The sequence below is a fragment of the Jatropha curcas genome, chromosome 4 (genome assembly GCF_041381405.1).
Source record: "Jatropha curcas cultivar XTBG-Jc1 chromosome 4, XTBG_Jcur_1.0, whole genome shotgun sequence".
Lineage (NCBI taxonomy): Eukaryota > Viridiplantae > Streptophyta > Magnoliopsida > Malpighiales > Euphorbiaceae > Jatropha > Jatropha curcas.
The window spans coordinates 22,783,338-22,800,910 of NC_143154.1; the positions used below are offsets into that span (position 1 = coordinate 22,783,338).

Here is a 17,573-nt window from a genome sequence, read left to right on the forward strand (position 1 = left end):
AAGCAAAAGTCGGGCCAAACTGTTGATTTGGATCAAACCGATTCGAATCGAACCGAAATGGCCCAGAACCCAGAATCACCTTCTCTTTTTTTTTTTTTCTTTTCTTTTCTTTTCCGTTCTTCTCCTTTCCCTGGATCGCGCGCTACCTCCTCCCCCTTTCCTCCCCGTTCCGGCCACTGGAGCTGATCGAGTCCCCCTCCTCGCCGTCGCGTCACCAGCGCAGCTGTTCAGGCCTCCCTTCTCCTCTCTCCTTCTTTTTTTTGGCAAGCACATCGACTGCAAGAGGAGTCGCAGTTTCGCTCCACCGCAAATCGCGCCTCTAGTTGGTTTTCCGACGATCTCAAGCAACGAGCCAGTTGTAGCAGATCTACTTTCTTCCTCTGCTTCCATTCCGTGGCATCAATCGTTTGTAGTGTGGCCTGGATCGAATGAGCTCATAGAAGACGGTCGGCCGAAGGTTTGGAGGCGGTTTCCGGCCAAACGAGGCATCTTCAGCTCAAATTGGTCATATAATCGAGGTCCTGGCATAATTTCGAGTATTTTGGTGTGCAGATTGACCAATTCTAGACCGTTTGGATTTTCCGGCAACCGTTCACGGCGTCAGCGGCAGTGGTCAGGCGACCGGCCGGCGACACTCCGGCGAGGCACCAAAATGGCAGAATTCTCCTCTCCTCCTGTAGACTGTGAATCCGTCGTCCGATTCTCAATCGGTACACTCTAAGACTCGATTCGTAATTTTTGTATAAATCTTGAATTAACTAATTAAAGAATCTAATTGGGTATTTAAGTAAATTAAATTGAAAATTGCTAAATATATTCAATGAACATTAATTATAATTATAAGGTTGATATTGAAATATGAATTCCTAGCTAATAATAATGTAAGTAAATTTTAGGAATTTTATTAAGTATTAGTATAAACAAGTAAATAGTTATAGAACAATTAATTATAATGGGAATTTAGCTTGATTAAGAATGTGCCCGATGAATAGGCAGTGTGAATTGAATGAACGAATGAATGATGGTTATGGCAGATGGGATCGGTTTGTGAATTGTCCAATGGATGAGTTGTGTGTTGACATGCGGAAAAATATAAAATTGGATAGTACAGTTTATAGAGGAAATACTGTTGAATTTTAGCGCAAAACACTTAATACAGAATTAAATTCGTCATATCCTTAATAGGCAGTAACGACTAAAACTTTTAGTATTCTTATTATTACTATTATTATTATTATTAGTAATATTATGATTATTATTCATATTATTCATATTATTATAAAAAATATTACTTACCAAATAATTAGAAGTTTTATTTAAAGATTAAAAATTAGAATAAATAAATAAATGAGGAAACACTATATATACAGTTTAGTTGGATAAGTTAGTTAAGTGATTAGTAACTAAAACTAATAAATAAATGTGAAATACATTTCTCGAATTAGAATTCTTATTTTAGAATTTTCTTTTATTTTAGAGGTTTATAAAATTTCAAAATGCGAGGACAAAAGTTGGAAGCATGTAGTAATAAAGACAGTCCTTTTAAAGGACAATAAAGAACTGTGAGTAGTGTTAGATAATTCGCATCATCCGCCTGCATTCATGCATTCATGGCTACATGTTATCATGCATTATTTTGTTGAATCGCCATAATGTGCTGCACTATTTGTTGATATTAAAAATTGTTTGGTTACTTGTGATATTGATGTGCCTTGCTTGTGTGGAATTGGGATGGAGTGAGTCATCATCGGTTTGTGAGGACGGTCGATAAAGCATGGATCCGGATTATGATGAAATTATGAAATTGGACCGTCGGCCGGGTAAGTGGGAGATCGGTGCCCCCGTGTGCACCTGATACCATGGATTATATAGAAACCACATCGTGGCCTCCTGTTGTGTGCACCTGATAATCTGGATGTCATAGAAGCCCACAGGGTGGCATCTTGTTGTGTGCACTAGATGATCTAGATTTGACGCAGACCATAGGGTTGCCTTCTGTTGGTATGGAAAAGAAAAGAGAGAATGGAAAAACAATGAGAGGACTGGTCATGTGAGGGTTAGACCGGTCGGCTAGGTATGGGGGATTGGCTTCCCGGGTGCACACGTCTGAGAGGATGGGCCATGTGAGAGTGTAACAGCCCAGCCTTAGTGTGATAATGTCCGCTGTGAGCCTACGGCCCGCACGGTTTTGTTCCTGGGTCAGGGGTCACCCACTCTGCCAGCCCAAAACGCGTCACACTACATATTCTGGCAGTTTAAATAGAATCTTCTTAAGGTCATAATCAACCACTGCCTGATATTTTTTTAACCAATCCATGCCCAAAATAACATCAAAATCTCTGAAGGGCATCTCAACTAAATCAGAAAGGAATACCTGACCTTGGATCATTAGTGGGCAATCATGATATAATTTGTTAACAATAACCTCCTGCCCTAATGGACTCGATACAAGCACATCATAACCCAATCTCAAACAAGGAACAGATGCATAACAAGAAATCCTAGCACTAATATAAGAGTGAGATGATCCAGGATCAAACAACACATAACACCTTAACTAAGGGAATCTGTTAATCGAGACTTCACATATGATGAAGAACCAGTGGCTATCATAGCTAAGGAAGTTAAGCAACTTCGGAATAAACAGATTCCCTTAGTTAAGGTGTTATGGAGAAGCCACTCCAGAGAAGAGGCTACTTGGGAACGTGAAGAAAATATGAGAAGACAACATCCACAATTATTCAGAGATCTATAATAGGTAAAATTTCGAGACGAAATTTCTTTAAGGAGGGAAGAGTTGTAATATCCTCAACTTTATAGTTCTTGTTATTCTAGCTTTTTTGATGAATTCGGTTATTCGAATGAAAGGAAAACCTAGAATAATGGGAAACACTATATATTGAGGATGTTAATATTAATTTACAAATCAATTTGAAAGATTAAAGGAAATCAAAAATGAGTTAAAGAGGAATGACTTTTTGGTAAAGTACGATTTTACCCGAAAAGCCCGAAAAACGGTAATTTCAGTATGACTTTTCTTAAGTGGGGTTTAGAATATTAAATACACTTGGTTTATACCTAATAGGACTAAAGTGAAGTGATTAAAAAGATTACAATGCCAAAGGATGAAGGGAAAACAAAAGGGAGGATTATAGTGTAATTTTCATTTAAAGGACATGGAAGAAATTTTTAATAATGTTTATTATATATTTTTATGAAGAGGTGGAGATAAACCACGACATTTTCACCCATTTTTGCAGTCCAAGTCGTTCAAGAAGAGAGGAGGAGGGTTTTAATTAAAAACCAAGCAAAAAAGAGGTGAAAATCAAAGAATTTTCAAGTCATTCTTAAGAAAAGGTTAGTTATCTTCACTTCCTCCTTTTTTTCTATGGATTAATTTTTGAATTCCATGAACTTTGAAGTGAGATGCTTGCTTGTTCATTCTGATTTGGTGAAGATGAAGTAATTAGAATTGATTTTAAGGTGATTTAAGATGATTGAAATTAGTTATGCATGAATTCAAAGTCTAATTTGCATAATTCACCAAGATGGACGATTTTGAGTTTGTACTTGATATTCTATGAATTAGAGATTCTGATATATCTTATATTATGATGTTATATAAGTAATAAGAGAGTTAGATTGCATGAATTTGTGCTGGAAGTGAGTTGAGAATGCTTAAGCAAACATATCATTGTCAGACTTGTTACCGTTGGGCTGCCTGAAATTCAACTTCTGTAATTGACCTATTTGACTAAGCAAATGAACTTCAAAATTCATGAAATTTTATATGGAGATAGGCTGAGATGTTGGGTAGGTCATGTTAAAAGGGAAAGGCCATTGGATAAAAGGAAATGGAGTTATAATTAAATCACTGCAGGCTGCTCAGCATGAGAAAAACTGAAATTCAGATTCTATAATTATGTCATTTGAAAATGCAAAGGAGCTTTAAAAATTATGAAATTTTACAGGCAGTACCCTAAGAAGTTGGGAACATGCTGTAAAAATTTCAGGGCAAATGAATATGAGGAATTCAAGATATAGTCAACGGAATGCAAGCTACTCAAATGCTAAAATTCTGCATTTCATAAACATTGAATGAATTTAGCATGCCATTCACTTCTATTGTTTGAATTGTTATTATTATGTGTCTAGGATGTGGTTAAGTGTTGGATATGAAGTGTTTCATGCTTAAACTAAGGTCATATGACACTTGGACGAGCATAGTGAAAATGAAAGAAAAAGCATGATACTACATTCTAATGCTTAATTTGCATTCCTATAGAAGTGCACGCGTTTACATTATGTAGTATGAAGTTAATGAGTATTAATCGCATGCTACAACTTTTGAGAGAAAGGGAGTTGAGGAGAGGGTGGTTGCTAGAGGAAAAAGGCTAGGGGAGCCTTCTAGATCAGGTTAGTGTACAATGATATGTTTGCTTAAGCATTCTCAACTCACTTCCAGCACAAATTCATGCAATCCAACTCTTCTATTACTTACATAACATCATAATATAAGATATATCAGAATCTCTAGTTCATGGAATATCAAGTACAAACACAAAATCGTCCATCTTGGTGAATTATGCAAATTAGACTTTGAATTCATGCATAACTAATTTCAATCATCTTAAATCACCTTAAAATCAATTCTAATCACTTCATCTTCACCAAATCAGAATGAACAAGCAAGCACCTCACTTCAAAGTTCATGGAATTCAAAAATTAATCCATAGAAAAGGAGGAAGTGAAGATAACTAACCTTTTCTTAAGAATGACTTGAAAATTCTTTGATTTTCACCTCTTTTTTGCTTGGTTTTTAATCAAAACCCTCCTCCTCTCTTCTTGAATGACTTGGACTGCAAAAATGGGTGGAAATGTCATGGTTTTATCTCCACGTCTTCATAAAAATATATAATAAACATTATTAAAAATTCCTTCCATGTCCTTTAAATGAAAATTGCACTATAATCCTCCCTTTTGTTTTCCCTTCATCCTTTGGCACTCTAATCTTTTTAATCACTTCACTTTAGTCCTATTAGGTATAAACCAAGTGTATTTAATATTCTAAACCCCACTTAAGAAAAGTCATACTGAAATTACCGTTTTTCAGGCTTTTCGGGTAAAATCGTGCTTTACCGAGAAGTCATTCCTCTTTAACTCATTTTTGATTTCCTTTAATCTTTCAAATTGATTTGTAAATTAATATTAACATCCTCAATATATATTGTTTCCCATTATTCTAGGTTTTCCTTTCATTCGGATAACCGAATTCATCGAAAAAGCTAGAATAACAAGAACTACAAAATTGAGGATATTACAACTCTTCCCTCCTTAAAGAAATTTCCTCTCGAAATTTTACCTATTATAGATCTCTGATACCAAATTAAACATGTCACACCTTACCTTACTGTAAGACATGGCATGTCGCCCGTAATATACTTAATAAGCACTTACTTCTTATAAATGCTTACTAAGTATACTACAAGGGACTTAATACTTTTGATTCATTCATTCATATCTTGTAGAAAAGTAAATTTAGTTATTAAATGTAAAACTCCTTTTGGCTCTTTCACCTGTTATAAAACAATGTCTTTTTCCGGAATTTACTAGACATATGAAACATAACGTCTATTAAGCTCAATATGATTTCTTAAACATATTATCAAACACATAAAATGGTTCCATAACCCATAAGCCCATGGATGATTTAATTACATACTGGAGTCCTTGTCAAACATTAGATACATAATAGAACTTAATTACTTTAATAGACTATAAATTTTCAAATTCATACAATCATAATTTATATGTGTCTGCTCAAATATACATAGACGTTCTGTTAATGTTTAATACATCATACATACTCCAAAAGAAGTCAAATATACAATAGCTACATCAGTAGCATACTATCTACATCAAATAAAAACGATCCTCTCCTGGTTCTTTTTCCTTTCCTTTTCCTGCGATAGTACAAAAGCAACTATCGCTAAGCATATTGCTTAGTGGTGTACTAACAAAAACAATAAGGAATTATAATTCATAACCACCATGTTAAAGGAAATAAGAAGAAACAATACCATTTAAATCATAAATTCATAATATAGTCTTTATAGCTTTTATAGAGTCAATTCTAAGGCCATCATTGTCTAATGTGCACATCTAGACCTACTATCTACAACCTCAATCTGTGATATGATTTCGACAGAAGAGGGAGCAATATACAACCTCAACATGGAGGGAGAATTTCATATCAATCATATATCATCAAGTGATGATATCCACGTTCAATGGATCGTAATATCAACTTCAACAAATGAAGTGATATGCGGGGTAATAACCATGTCTATATCAGCTGTTAGACTTTTAAACCATTCCATTTATGTAATAATATCAAAATCACAATGGACAACATTTCATTTCACAACCACTGGTAAAAACAGCCAATCACGGCCACCCCTCATACTACAGTTATCAATTGGCCAACATCCTCCTCTTTTACGGTATAAGAATCATAAAATTCATTTACATATGTCATTCGGTCGTATGCTTTCAAAATAATCTTTTTCCTTTTTAAAAATTATGAAATTTTACAGGGCCCTACCCTAAGATGTTGGGAACATACTGTAAAAATTTCAGGGCAAATGAATATAAAGAATTCAAGATATAGTCAACGAAATGCAAGCTACTCAAATGCTGAAATTCTGCATTTCATAAACATCGAATGAATTTAGCATGCCATTGACTTCTATTGTTTGAATTGTTATTATTATGTGTCTAGGATGTGGTTAAGTGTTGGATATGAAGTGTTTCATGCTTAAACTAAGGTCATATGACACTTGGGCGAATCCCACATTAGCTACGCCCAAGCATCAAGTGATGTACATAAAGGGTGGCAGCCTTGAACTAGTGTGACGCGTTTTGGGCTGGCAGAGTGGGTGACCCCTGGCCCAGGAACAAACCCGTGCGGGCCGTAAGCCCAAAGCAGACAATATCACACTAAAGGCTGGGCTGTTACAATTTGGTATCAGAGCCTGACCTTGGCCCTCTGGCCGGTGGTGGGGCAAACCTTAGCGAGGATGCTGAGTCCCTAAGGGGGGGTATAGGGGCTACACCTTAGGCGAATCCCACATCGGCTATGCCCAAGCATCAAGTGATGTACATAAAGGGTGGCAGCCTTGAACTAGTGTGACGCGTTTTGGGCTGGCAGAGTGGGTGACCCCTGGCCCAGGAACAAAACCGTGTGGGCCGTAGGCCCAAAGAGGACAATATCACACTAGGGCTGGGCTGTTACAGAGAGTACGGCTCATCAGGGGTTTCGGTGACGCCACTGACTAATTTCCACGTGATATGATTACTTGAAGATGATAATAATTGTGATTGCTATTCTATTGTCATTTGTGTGATAAACTGCATGATCATATAACTAGTCGGAGGACTAAAATGATATATGATAGCATATGTGTGATTGTGTGGGGTGAGAGGGTTATCTAACCCTACTCATTGAGTTTGGCGCTCACCCTTGCCTACTATTTTTTTAGGTCACAGAAACGAAGAAAAGCCCCTATGGAGTTGCAACGTTAATTATAGAAGACTGTTAATGATAGAAATAACGATGTAAATGTAAAGGTAGAGTTCCACAATTATATTCAAGTTGGGTTGTAAATGAATAATAATAAGAGTCCATATTAAATATATGAACTGTATTTTGGATACGTATGTGAAATAAGTTACTGGGCCTGAATCTACAATTATGAATAGAATATGAGTTTTAAATAATTTAGGCTTACTACGGGCTTCGGGGGCCTTAAGTCCACCTAGTCCTAGTGCTGGTCCGGCCCACGGAAATGGGTCGTGACAGATACAATAAACGGCTGGTCACCATAAACCTCACGACTTTTCAGCTTTAAGATGTCTAATTCCATAAATCAAGGATTTACATATCTTTTTTACCTAATCCTTGACTGTTACAACATGATCTCAGACTTTTAAACTTGGCTTTAGACAAAGATTTTGTCATAATAGCAATATCTTCTTTTCTGAAGTAATAAACCAAATCAACTTCACCTTTCTTCTCTACTTCTCTAATTTCATGACATTTCACATTAATGTACCGGGTCCTTCCATGTTGGACTAGATTTTTAGTGATTGTAATGGTAGATTTGTTGTCAATCTAAATAAAATAGCATCTTTCTAACTTTGTCCCAGATCTGACAATAATTTTCTTAACCAAATAGCTTGGTTTGTTGCTACTGCTGCAGAGACACAGTCAACTTTAGCTCAAGCTTAAGCTACAACTTCTTGTTCTTTTTGAATTCCATGAAAACACAACACTTCCAAAAAAAAAAGAAAACACAACCAGAGGTGCTTTTTGAATTATCAACACTACTAACCCAATCACATTCAGCATAACCAACTAGTTCTTTGCTTTCATTTTTTAAATAACACAATCTATAATTAACTGACTATTTGATGTATCTCAACACCCTTTTTGCTGCACCAAGGTGAATCTAACTAGGAGAGTGCATAAACCTTGATTATACAAGCTAGCCAAAAACATAATATCAAGTCTGGTTGTTGATAAATAAAGCAGACCCTCCTTTTAAGCTTCTATAAACTGAAGCATCAGCTTGATTCCCGTAATCATACTTGGAGAATTTTTTATTTACTACAACTTCAGTGGCCATAGGTTTAGATCTTTCCATGCGAAATTTTTTCAAAACTTCCCAAGCATATTTTCTCTATGAGATGAAAATGCTTCCTTCACTTTGATCAAACTCCATGCCTAAAGAATAATTCATTACACCAAGATCAGTCAGTTCAATTCAATCTCTATATTCAACTTGAATTGCTACAAGGAGTCACAGTCACAACCAGTTACCAAGAGATCATCAATATAAAGAGAAACAAGCTCAATTGCATTCCCATTCTTCTTACATAAAAGGTTGCCTCATTTTCACTTCTTATAAACCCTTGTTGCTGTAGGTAGCCATCTATTCTGCTATACCAGGCTCGAGGTGCCTGTTTTAGCATGTAGAGAGATTTATTGAGCTTATAAACCATGCCTTCTTTTCCAGCAATTGAATCCTCTGGTTTCTCAACAAATATATCTTCTTCAAGCAAACTATTTAAAAATGCAAACTTAACATCTAGGTGATATATTCTCCAACCTAGCTCTGTTGTAAGTTTCACCAGAAGTTTAATTGTGTCATGCCTAGCAACAGATGTGAAAGTATCCAAAAAAATCAACACCATGTTGCTGGTAATAACCCTTGACCACCAAACGAGCCTTATATTTATTTATAGAACCATCTGGATTAAGTTTGGTTCTATAAACCCATTTAACACCAATCACTTTTTGATTTGGAGGTCTTTCTATCAAGTGCCAAATCTTATTCTTTTCAATCATGTTTATCTCCTCCTGCATTGCAATTCTCCATTCTACTTTACTTGCGGCTTCATCATAGCTAGCAGGCTCAATGTAGTTATATTGCTTCTCTCATAACATATTCAAGAGTTCTTATTCCCCTGGTGGGAGCATCATCAATTGCATCTGAATCTTCCTCATTCTCAGTTGCATCTTGATCTTGAGACAAATCTTCTTCAAGTTGATTTTTTTTATTTTTTATTTTCAGCTAGTTGGCTTAAGTGTAGCTATATTGCATCTCTCATAAACATCATTAAAAGTTCTTGTTCCCTTAACAAAAGCATCATGAATTGCATTTGAATCTTCCTCATTCTCAGCTGCATCTTGATCTTGAGATAAATCTTCTTCAAGTTGAATTTTCTTTTTAATTTTCAACTTCATTTTTCACCTAATCCCATTTAGATTGTTCATCAAACTTCATATCTCTACTCACTGTTACTTTTTTGGTCTTGAAATCATAACTTTGTATCCTTTCACAGTGCTACTATAAACAAAAAAATTTCTAACTTAAGCTTTAGAGTCAAGCTTGTCTCTCTTAGCTTTTGGAACATGAAAATAGTAAACACTTCCAAAAACTTTGAGATGATCAACTATAGGCTTCACTTGATACTATAATTCATACGGAATTTTGCCATTTAAAATTTTTGTTGGCAATAAATTTAGCAAATATACTAAGTTATTTACAGCCTCAGCCTAGAAAGTTTTTGGAACCTCTTTTTCAAATAGCAAGCATATTGACATCTCCATAAATGTTCTATTTTTCCTTTTACTCACTTCATTTTGTTGAGGAGTGTATTGAAGAAGCATTTGATGAATAATTTCCTCTTTTTTACAAAAAACTTTTGTAACACCCACCTCCCAGTCCCGAGAGACTCGACGGTGGATGCCACATTCGGTGCCGGAGAGACCATCCTAACTTAATATATAAATCATAAAATCAGATTATGAATTAGAAGTGATTAAGTATTTGCAAGTTTAGCAAGTAATTTTTTTTATTATTAAAATATATATATAACTTATGAAAAACGATTTGGGAAAAATCTGACAGTTTAACTGTAAGAGTTTGCCTTAAACTGAGCTCACCAAAAATATGGTCAAAATGGTTACTCAATTCAGTGATGCATGTGGCCCGACATAATAAAGTCAGTTTGGGTATTTCAGCTATAAGTTGAGCTATATATATCCAAATTGGACATAAGAGGATGGGTTGGAAAGATAAGAAGTAGACTACAACTTTCATGAAGGACTCAGACACAAATGAAAAATAGAAAGGATAAAAAAATAGTCCTTAATCTCACCCAATAACATTTTTTTCCAAATTCAGCTTACTTTAACCATGAAAAGAACATGAAAGACAAAAATACAAGGTAGAGATTTCTACCACATACTAAATACTCATCAAACATCACCCAATAACATGTTATTGCAACCAAAGTTCAACAAATCAATCATTTCATACAAAATCCCAAAATATACACATGATAGCCTATATGAGCAAAATCAAAAATTAAAGTAAGGTAAGTCAGTTTATGAACACTAACTTTAAAAACAAGCTTGGATTAAAGTTTCCTAAGCCTTAGCTTTGCCTTACACCTTGATAGAAGGTTTCTCCAACCTTTGGCTCAAGTAGAGAATCTCCAAATTTCTTGAAATAATTCACCAAAAATCACTTTTCAAGCTCAATTCTCTAAGATTAATCACTTAAATCAAGTTGGATGGGGTGAATTTGGTGGATTTAGCAAGTAAAAGTTGAAGAAAAACAAAGAGAAGAAGGAGAGGAAGTTGGCGTTGAAGAGAAGAAGAAGAAGAGAAAAAGTGGTTGCTCAATTATTGGAGTTGACTTTATAAAGCAACTAAAGGGGTATTTTAGTATTTTCACATAATTGGATGGCTAAAATTTAGTCAATGGTTATCTAATCTAATGGCTACACATATTCTCTAATTAAATTTCTTCAAAATATTATTTATCTCCACAAAATTCTCATATTTACTCCATAAAAATAATTCCTCAAATTTTCTTAATTAATATAACACCATAATTCACTATTCATTAATTATCTAAATTCTTCAAAAATATTCATTACTTACTTTCTACCCATAAAAACCATGCATGCATGCTCCAAAAATATTAAAGAAAATATAACACATATATAGTAATCTTTTGCGGACCAAAATAATACCGACTCAAGGACCGGTGGTACTATTCACAAACCGGTAAAACTACTATTTCAGACACAGAAAAATTAGGGTGTTACAACTTTGAACTTTTTTGAAGTGTACTCAGATCCACTATCAGTTTTGAGCAATTTAATTTGACAACCAAATTGCTTCTCAACAAGCGATTTGATATTTTGGAATGGAGTAAATACCTCATATTTATACTTTAAGAAATATACCTAGCAAAATCTTGAGTAATCATCAATGAATAATAGAAAATATTTACTACCATTCAAGGATGAGACACTCATACGACCACAAACATCATAGTGTATAAGCTGTAATTTTTCTGAAGCTTTCCACACTTTCTGTAAAGGACAGTTTGATTTGTTTTCCATATTGAAGAACATTACAAACATCTTCACATTCAACAATAGTAGGCAAATATGAACTAACTCCTTAGCATGCATCTATTTCAAGGTTGAGCAACTAGAGTGACCAAATCTCTTGTGCCACAAAATTGAATGATCGACAATGCTAGTATAATCATATAGCTTTCTATGATTTTGTATTAAAGCTTCGATTTCTCATTTTTACACTAATGATCTCATAACCATTAGGATCATATATGATACAAGAGTTAGTTTTAGAAGACAAAACTAGACATAATCCCTTTCTAACATTTGCCTAACACTAATAAATTTTGACTAATTATAAGAATAAAGAGTACATCAGAAATGAGTTTAGTACCTAAATTTGTTTCTATAGACACATCCGATTTTCTTTTATATCTATAAATTTTCCATTTCCAATTTTTATTTTGGAAATGTAGGATCTATCAAGGTTGCAAAATAGGCTTGCACCATTTGTCATGTGGTTAGTGCAACCACTATCTATCATCCACATATCTCTGCTACAAGTTGTTGTGAAACATGTTACTAAGAAGTAAATGGCTGCAACCAATTTATCTCCTTTTGGTTCTTGAATCTCAGCAACTTGTGCTTGGGCTTATTAATTAGGCTGATTTCCTTTATTTTTGTAGACTTTGGCAATATGTCCAAATTGATTACATGATTTGCATTGCATTTAAGGCCTGAACCAACAAAAATTTTGAGTGTGGCCTCTCTTTTTACGATGAGAACATGGTGGATACTTTCTAGTTTTACAACTTTCTACCTATCTCCTTCCTTTTTCTCTTTATATTTCTTTTCATTAGATTGCTTTTTTGCTCCCATAATTACTACCATCAAGCTTTTCTTTTAGTTTTGCATGAAAAGCTTCTTCAGATGAGTCTTCTTCCGTTACTGCCCTTCTTTGCTCAATGGCTTATAAGGCACTCATAAATTCTGATAGACCCATACTTAAGAGGTCTTTTGAATCCTCCAAGTAGGAGATTTTTCCTTCAAATCTTTCTAGAAGGTTGACTAAGACCTTTTGAACTATCCTTCTTGCAAGTAGCTCTTCCCGAAGCAACTTGACTTGATTCACAATTTTCATGAGTTTGTTTGTATACTCTTTAAGAATTTCAGACTCCATTATTAGGACTTCAAAACTCTCTTAGCAGATTCAACACATGAATTTGATTTATATTATCACTACCTTGGAACTCTTCCTGCAACCGATCCTAGGCTTGCTTTGTTGTTTCACAATTCATAATCCTTGTGAAAATAGAATCTGATATAGATGAATGAATGGCAGCAAGTGCTTTATACTTTTTAGCTCTTTCCTCACTATATTGATGAGCTTGAGCTAGAGTAGGATTTTCTCTCAATGGAGGAGGTCTCTTTTTCAATCTCTACTAATTCCCATAGATCAAAAGCTCTAAGGCATACCTTCATTTTAACAGCCCAAATAGGATAGTTTTCTCCATTAAAAGTACGAGGAATTGGAGTGGAGAAATTTTTTGAAGCCATTGATCAAATCAAATATTTGAAGGTTCTTTTTTTAGGTTAAGCCTTACTAGTTTCTCTCAAAAACACACACAGCTCTTAAAGATCAATAGGCTCTCATACAATGTTGTGATTTTAAAGAAAACACTCTAAAGAAAATAGAGCTTGCAGAGAGGAATTTTTTTTCATTAGCTTTATGCAGTACATATATGGAAACAAAAAATACAATAAACAATTGATCACCACCAACCTCACCTACTTTTCAACTTTAAGATGTTGAATTCCATAAATAAAAGATTTACATATCTTTTCTCCCTAATCCTTGACTATTACAACAGGTATAACAAAAAAAAAAAAAGGACAAATCATTATTTTATCTAACTTAGAGTATCTATAAAAATATTAATTTCTAATAAATTTACCCCCAATCATGCTGCTTAACTTTATAAGCAAATTGATTCTTTGGTTTTGTCATGGATTCGGTCCACATCCCCACTCATATTCTCTGTACCTTTTATCAAACCAGATGTGCCAAGTGACCAGTAATTAGGTCTAACTTGAAAATTGAACCGATCTATTTTGATGGTCAATTATATGTTTTGGAATTTGTCACATGTTGATTTTTCGATTTCGATTCAATTTCATATGTATCTAAATATGCCTAAAATAACTGATTCATTTAAAAATTAAAAATAGTTTCATATTATTTACTATGAGGAGTTTTAGGTCAAAACGAACCAAACTGGTCAGGACCAACTTGGTTAATCGAAATGCTCTCCTCTATAGTTATCTATATTAATGCCTAATATAACTAACTCAAGACTCTTTAATTCACTTTCCTCGATCGGTCATTCTCTTATAGAATCTAGTTTAGTTTTACAGATATTAGACTATTAGAGGGATTACTCGAGGAGTCTAAGAATCTTTTTGTTAGTAATAGTCGAAAATCACTTCCAACCTTTCTTGAGGTTGGACTTGACTTGTACCTTCAGGAATTGTGTTTGACTTGCAATAAGAATCCTCTAATTGCTACTAGCATGCTTTTATTGCATTTTTGTATCTCTACTATTTGTGAAACATTTCCTACCCGCTTTTGATCTCCTTTTCATAATTCAAGAGGTTGTGATCGTGGTTTTTATATTCTTACTTTTCAAGATCGAATTATTTTAATACTCAATTTTCTCAATCTTCTTTGAACAACAGTGGGATACCAGTTGGACCTTGTCCTTCCTTTTCCTTTTCTTTTTATAATTCAAATTCTTAAATTCAATGTCAATTGTGTTTCTGATTTCGAGCACACAGCTCGAAATTGTCCTTATATTGGGTAACAAACTTTGTCTTCTTCTTCTTCTTCTTTTGGTTCTAAGGATAATTTGTCAAAATCTTTTCCTGCTCATCATATGCAGGAATCTACACCATAGTTATGGATGTCAGATACTAGTTCCTCTTCTAATATAACTCCATCACCAAGTAATTTACGTATGTTACTTCATAATTTTGGTTAAGATAAAGTTGTTTTTAGAGATAGATCAAATCATGTAGTTTCTTATATTGGTAACTCTCGTCTTCACACTCATAATGATGAAAAATATTTAGATTATTCCTTATTTAACACATAATCTTCTCTTTGTTAAAAATTTTACTCAAGGTAATTCTTGCTCTATTGAGTTTACTGACTATGCCTTTTATGTTAAGGATCTTTCATATATGTCTTTCCCTTCAAATTACAATAATCCAGGAGACATTGCTTTTTGTTCATTCTCAGGTACAAGTTTCTGCTTCTTCTGATTTAATATATCTAATGTTAGAACTTTTCTTGTCTTGTCCTTTTTGGACTTTTAAGTACTATATGGTTTTCTTAAACGATCATTCTCATTTTCTAAAGGTCTTCCATTAAAAAGAAAGAGTGAAGTTTATTCTTATTTTTGTTCAATTTTTATAATTTTATTTGCGCCTAGCTTTCCTGAAAAATTAAGATTTACAAGCCAACGGTGGTGGTGAGTTGAATAATCAACGAATGCATCAATTTGTAAAGAATATAGTTTTCACCTTCAATTTTCATGTCCTTACACACCCTAATAGAATGGTGCAACTAAGAGGCAATTGTACTATCATTAATTAACATGGTTTAGATATTATTATTTCGAGCATAATTACCATTTATTTTTTAGGTAGAAGCGTTAAAAATTGTTGTTCTTATTCTTAATATTTAACTTGCTCCCACTTTATTCAATTTTATATCTTATCAAATGTTAAACACATAAATTGCCTCAATATGACTAGTTACGTGCCTTAGTAGCCTATCTTACCCGAATTTTACAGTCAAATCTTCTTAGAGCATCTTCAATGCTAATGTGGATTACTCTTATTTAATTGCACATCAGAAAAATGAAAAGATATTTTAAAAAATACTCTTCAATATTAATGTCTATGCTATGTCAAGCTGATGTGTCAAAAAAATAAATAGACATTGTTTATCACATCTATTTCTAGAGGGTCTGTTAAACAATGTGACATTTATTGCTCTTTAGTCATTGATTACATATTGAATTGTGGGCCCGAAAAAGAAAAGAAAAAAGAGGATGGAAGAGGACATGAAAGTAGTGAATTGGAGAGAGATTTTTAAAATTCAACGTTTATAAATAGACATTCAGTCACATCATCGTTCACACCTTCTATTCGATATGATACATCAGCCACAATCCACATTAGCATTAGAGATACTCTCATACTTTAGCTCCACATATTACTCCTTATAGTTTTATTTGTTGATCCATTTATGGACACTGTTCATATCTCCAGGCATGTTCAATTTTTTGAACATATTTTTCCATATTCTACTTTATCCACAAAAATTTGTAAATTGCCAACTTTCGTATGATGTCTTTTCAAATCCTACTGATAAATTTGCTAGAAGTTTGTCTTTAAATTTTTCATGCATGTAGTATTCCTTCTGTCCTACGACTTTTATTCCTTCCCAAATAGTTCATATTATGATTCCTCTTTATTCACAGTCCTCTCCAATTTCAACTTGACTTGTCCTCTTTTTTCCATTCAAATACCTTTGTTACTTCTAAATCCTTAACTCCATCAAATCAGTTTCGTTGAATTCAAAAACCTACAGATTTAGATATTCATGTTGGTGAGCTACATCTACTAACAAATTTAAAATTCAACTTCAACATCCAAAACAATTTGAGCTTCTTTAAATTTAAATTCAATTGATTATAATGATCCGATTGTCCCAAAAAGCTATCTAGCATATGATTTGGTTCCCTTAGCTACTTCCAATGCCAAAGCCACGACCAATATACATCATATGATAACCAAACCCAGAACCGATTCTCTTAAATCAAAAAATTTTAATTCCCATGTGGCGACAACCATTCTATCTAAACCTTACACTTACAAACAGGCTTCTAAATATCTAGAGTGGCATTAAGCAATGAGCTAAGCATATAAAGCATTACTTGATAATCAAACATGGATTTTAGTTCCAAAACCACTGCATGTAAATATTGTTGGCTCCAAATGGATATTCATGGTTAAAAAGAAATCAAATGGAACTTTAAAATGGTATAAGGCTAGCTTGGTTTATCAAGGTTTGAGTTAGGAACATGAGATTAGTTATAATGAAATACATAGTCTAATGTCAAACATACAATTGTACATTCTATTCTTTCTGTTGGTGTTAGTAATGGTTGGGCAAAATATTAATCAGACATTAAAATTGCTTTTATTTATAGAGTCTTGACAAAAGATGTTTAGATAGCATAATTGGAGGGTTTTGTTAATCTACAATTTCCAGACCACATTTGTAAATTGTAAAAGTTGATGTATGGCTTTGAAACAGGATCCTTCTACTTGGTTTCAACCGGTGAGCGAAAATTTTTTCTATGCAACTATTAATGTATTTACAGAATAAACCCTTTAAATTATTATATTTATAATCTGTGAATCCCGTTAAATTAGTTTGAGTGCCTTTTTAAATATATAAAAAATTAAATTGATGTTTCCAAGAGACAAGAGTCAATTGAAACTGAGAGGTATATTGTTTATCCATTAGTGTACTCACTTATTAAGTTAGCATTAGTTTTACT

At 33.8% G+C, this 17,573-nt stretch overlaps 1 long non-coding RNA gene across 1 annotated transcript; it reads left to right on the forward strand.

Moving 5' to 3' along the window:
- The first annotated feature begins 47 nt into the window (after positions 1–47).
- On the forward strand, positions 48–7,719 carry LOC149497003 (uncharacterized). Its single transcript, XR_016320491.1, has 2 exons — positions 48–710; positions 7,542–7,719. It is a non-coding gene; the product is annotated as an uncharacterized LOC149497003 (long non-coding RNA).
- The last annotated feature ends 9,854 nt before the right edge of the window (positions 7,720–17,573 follow it).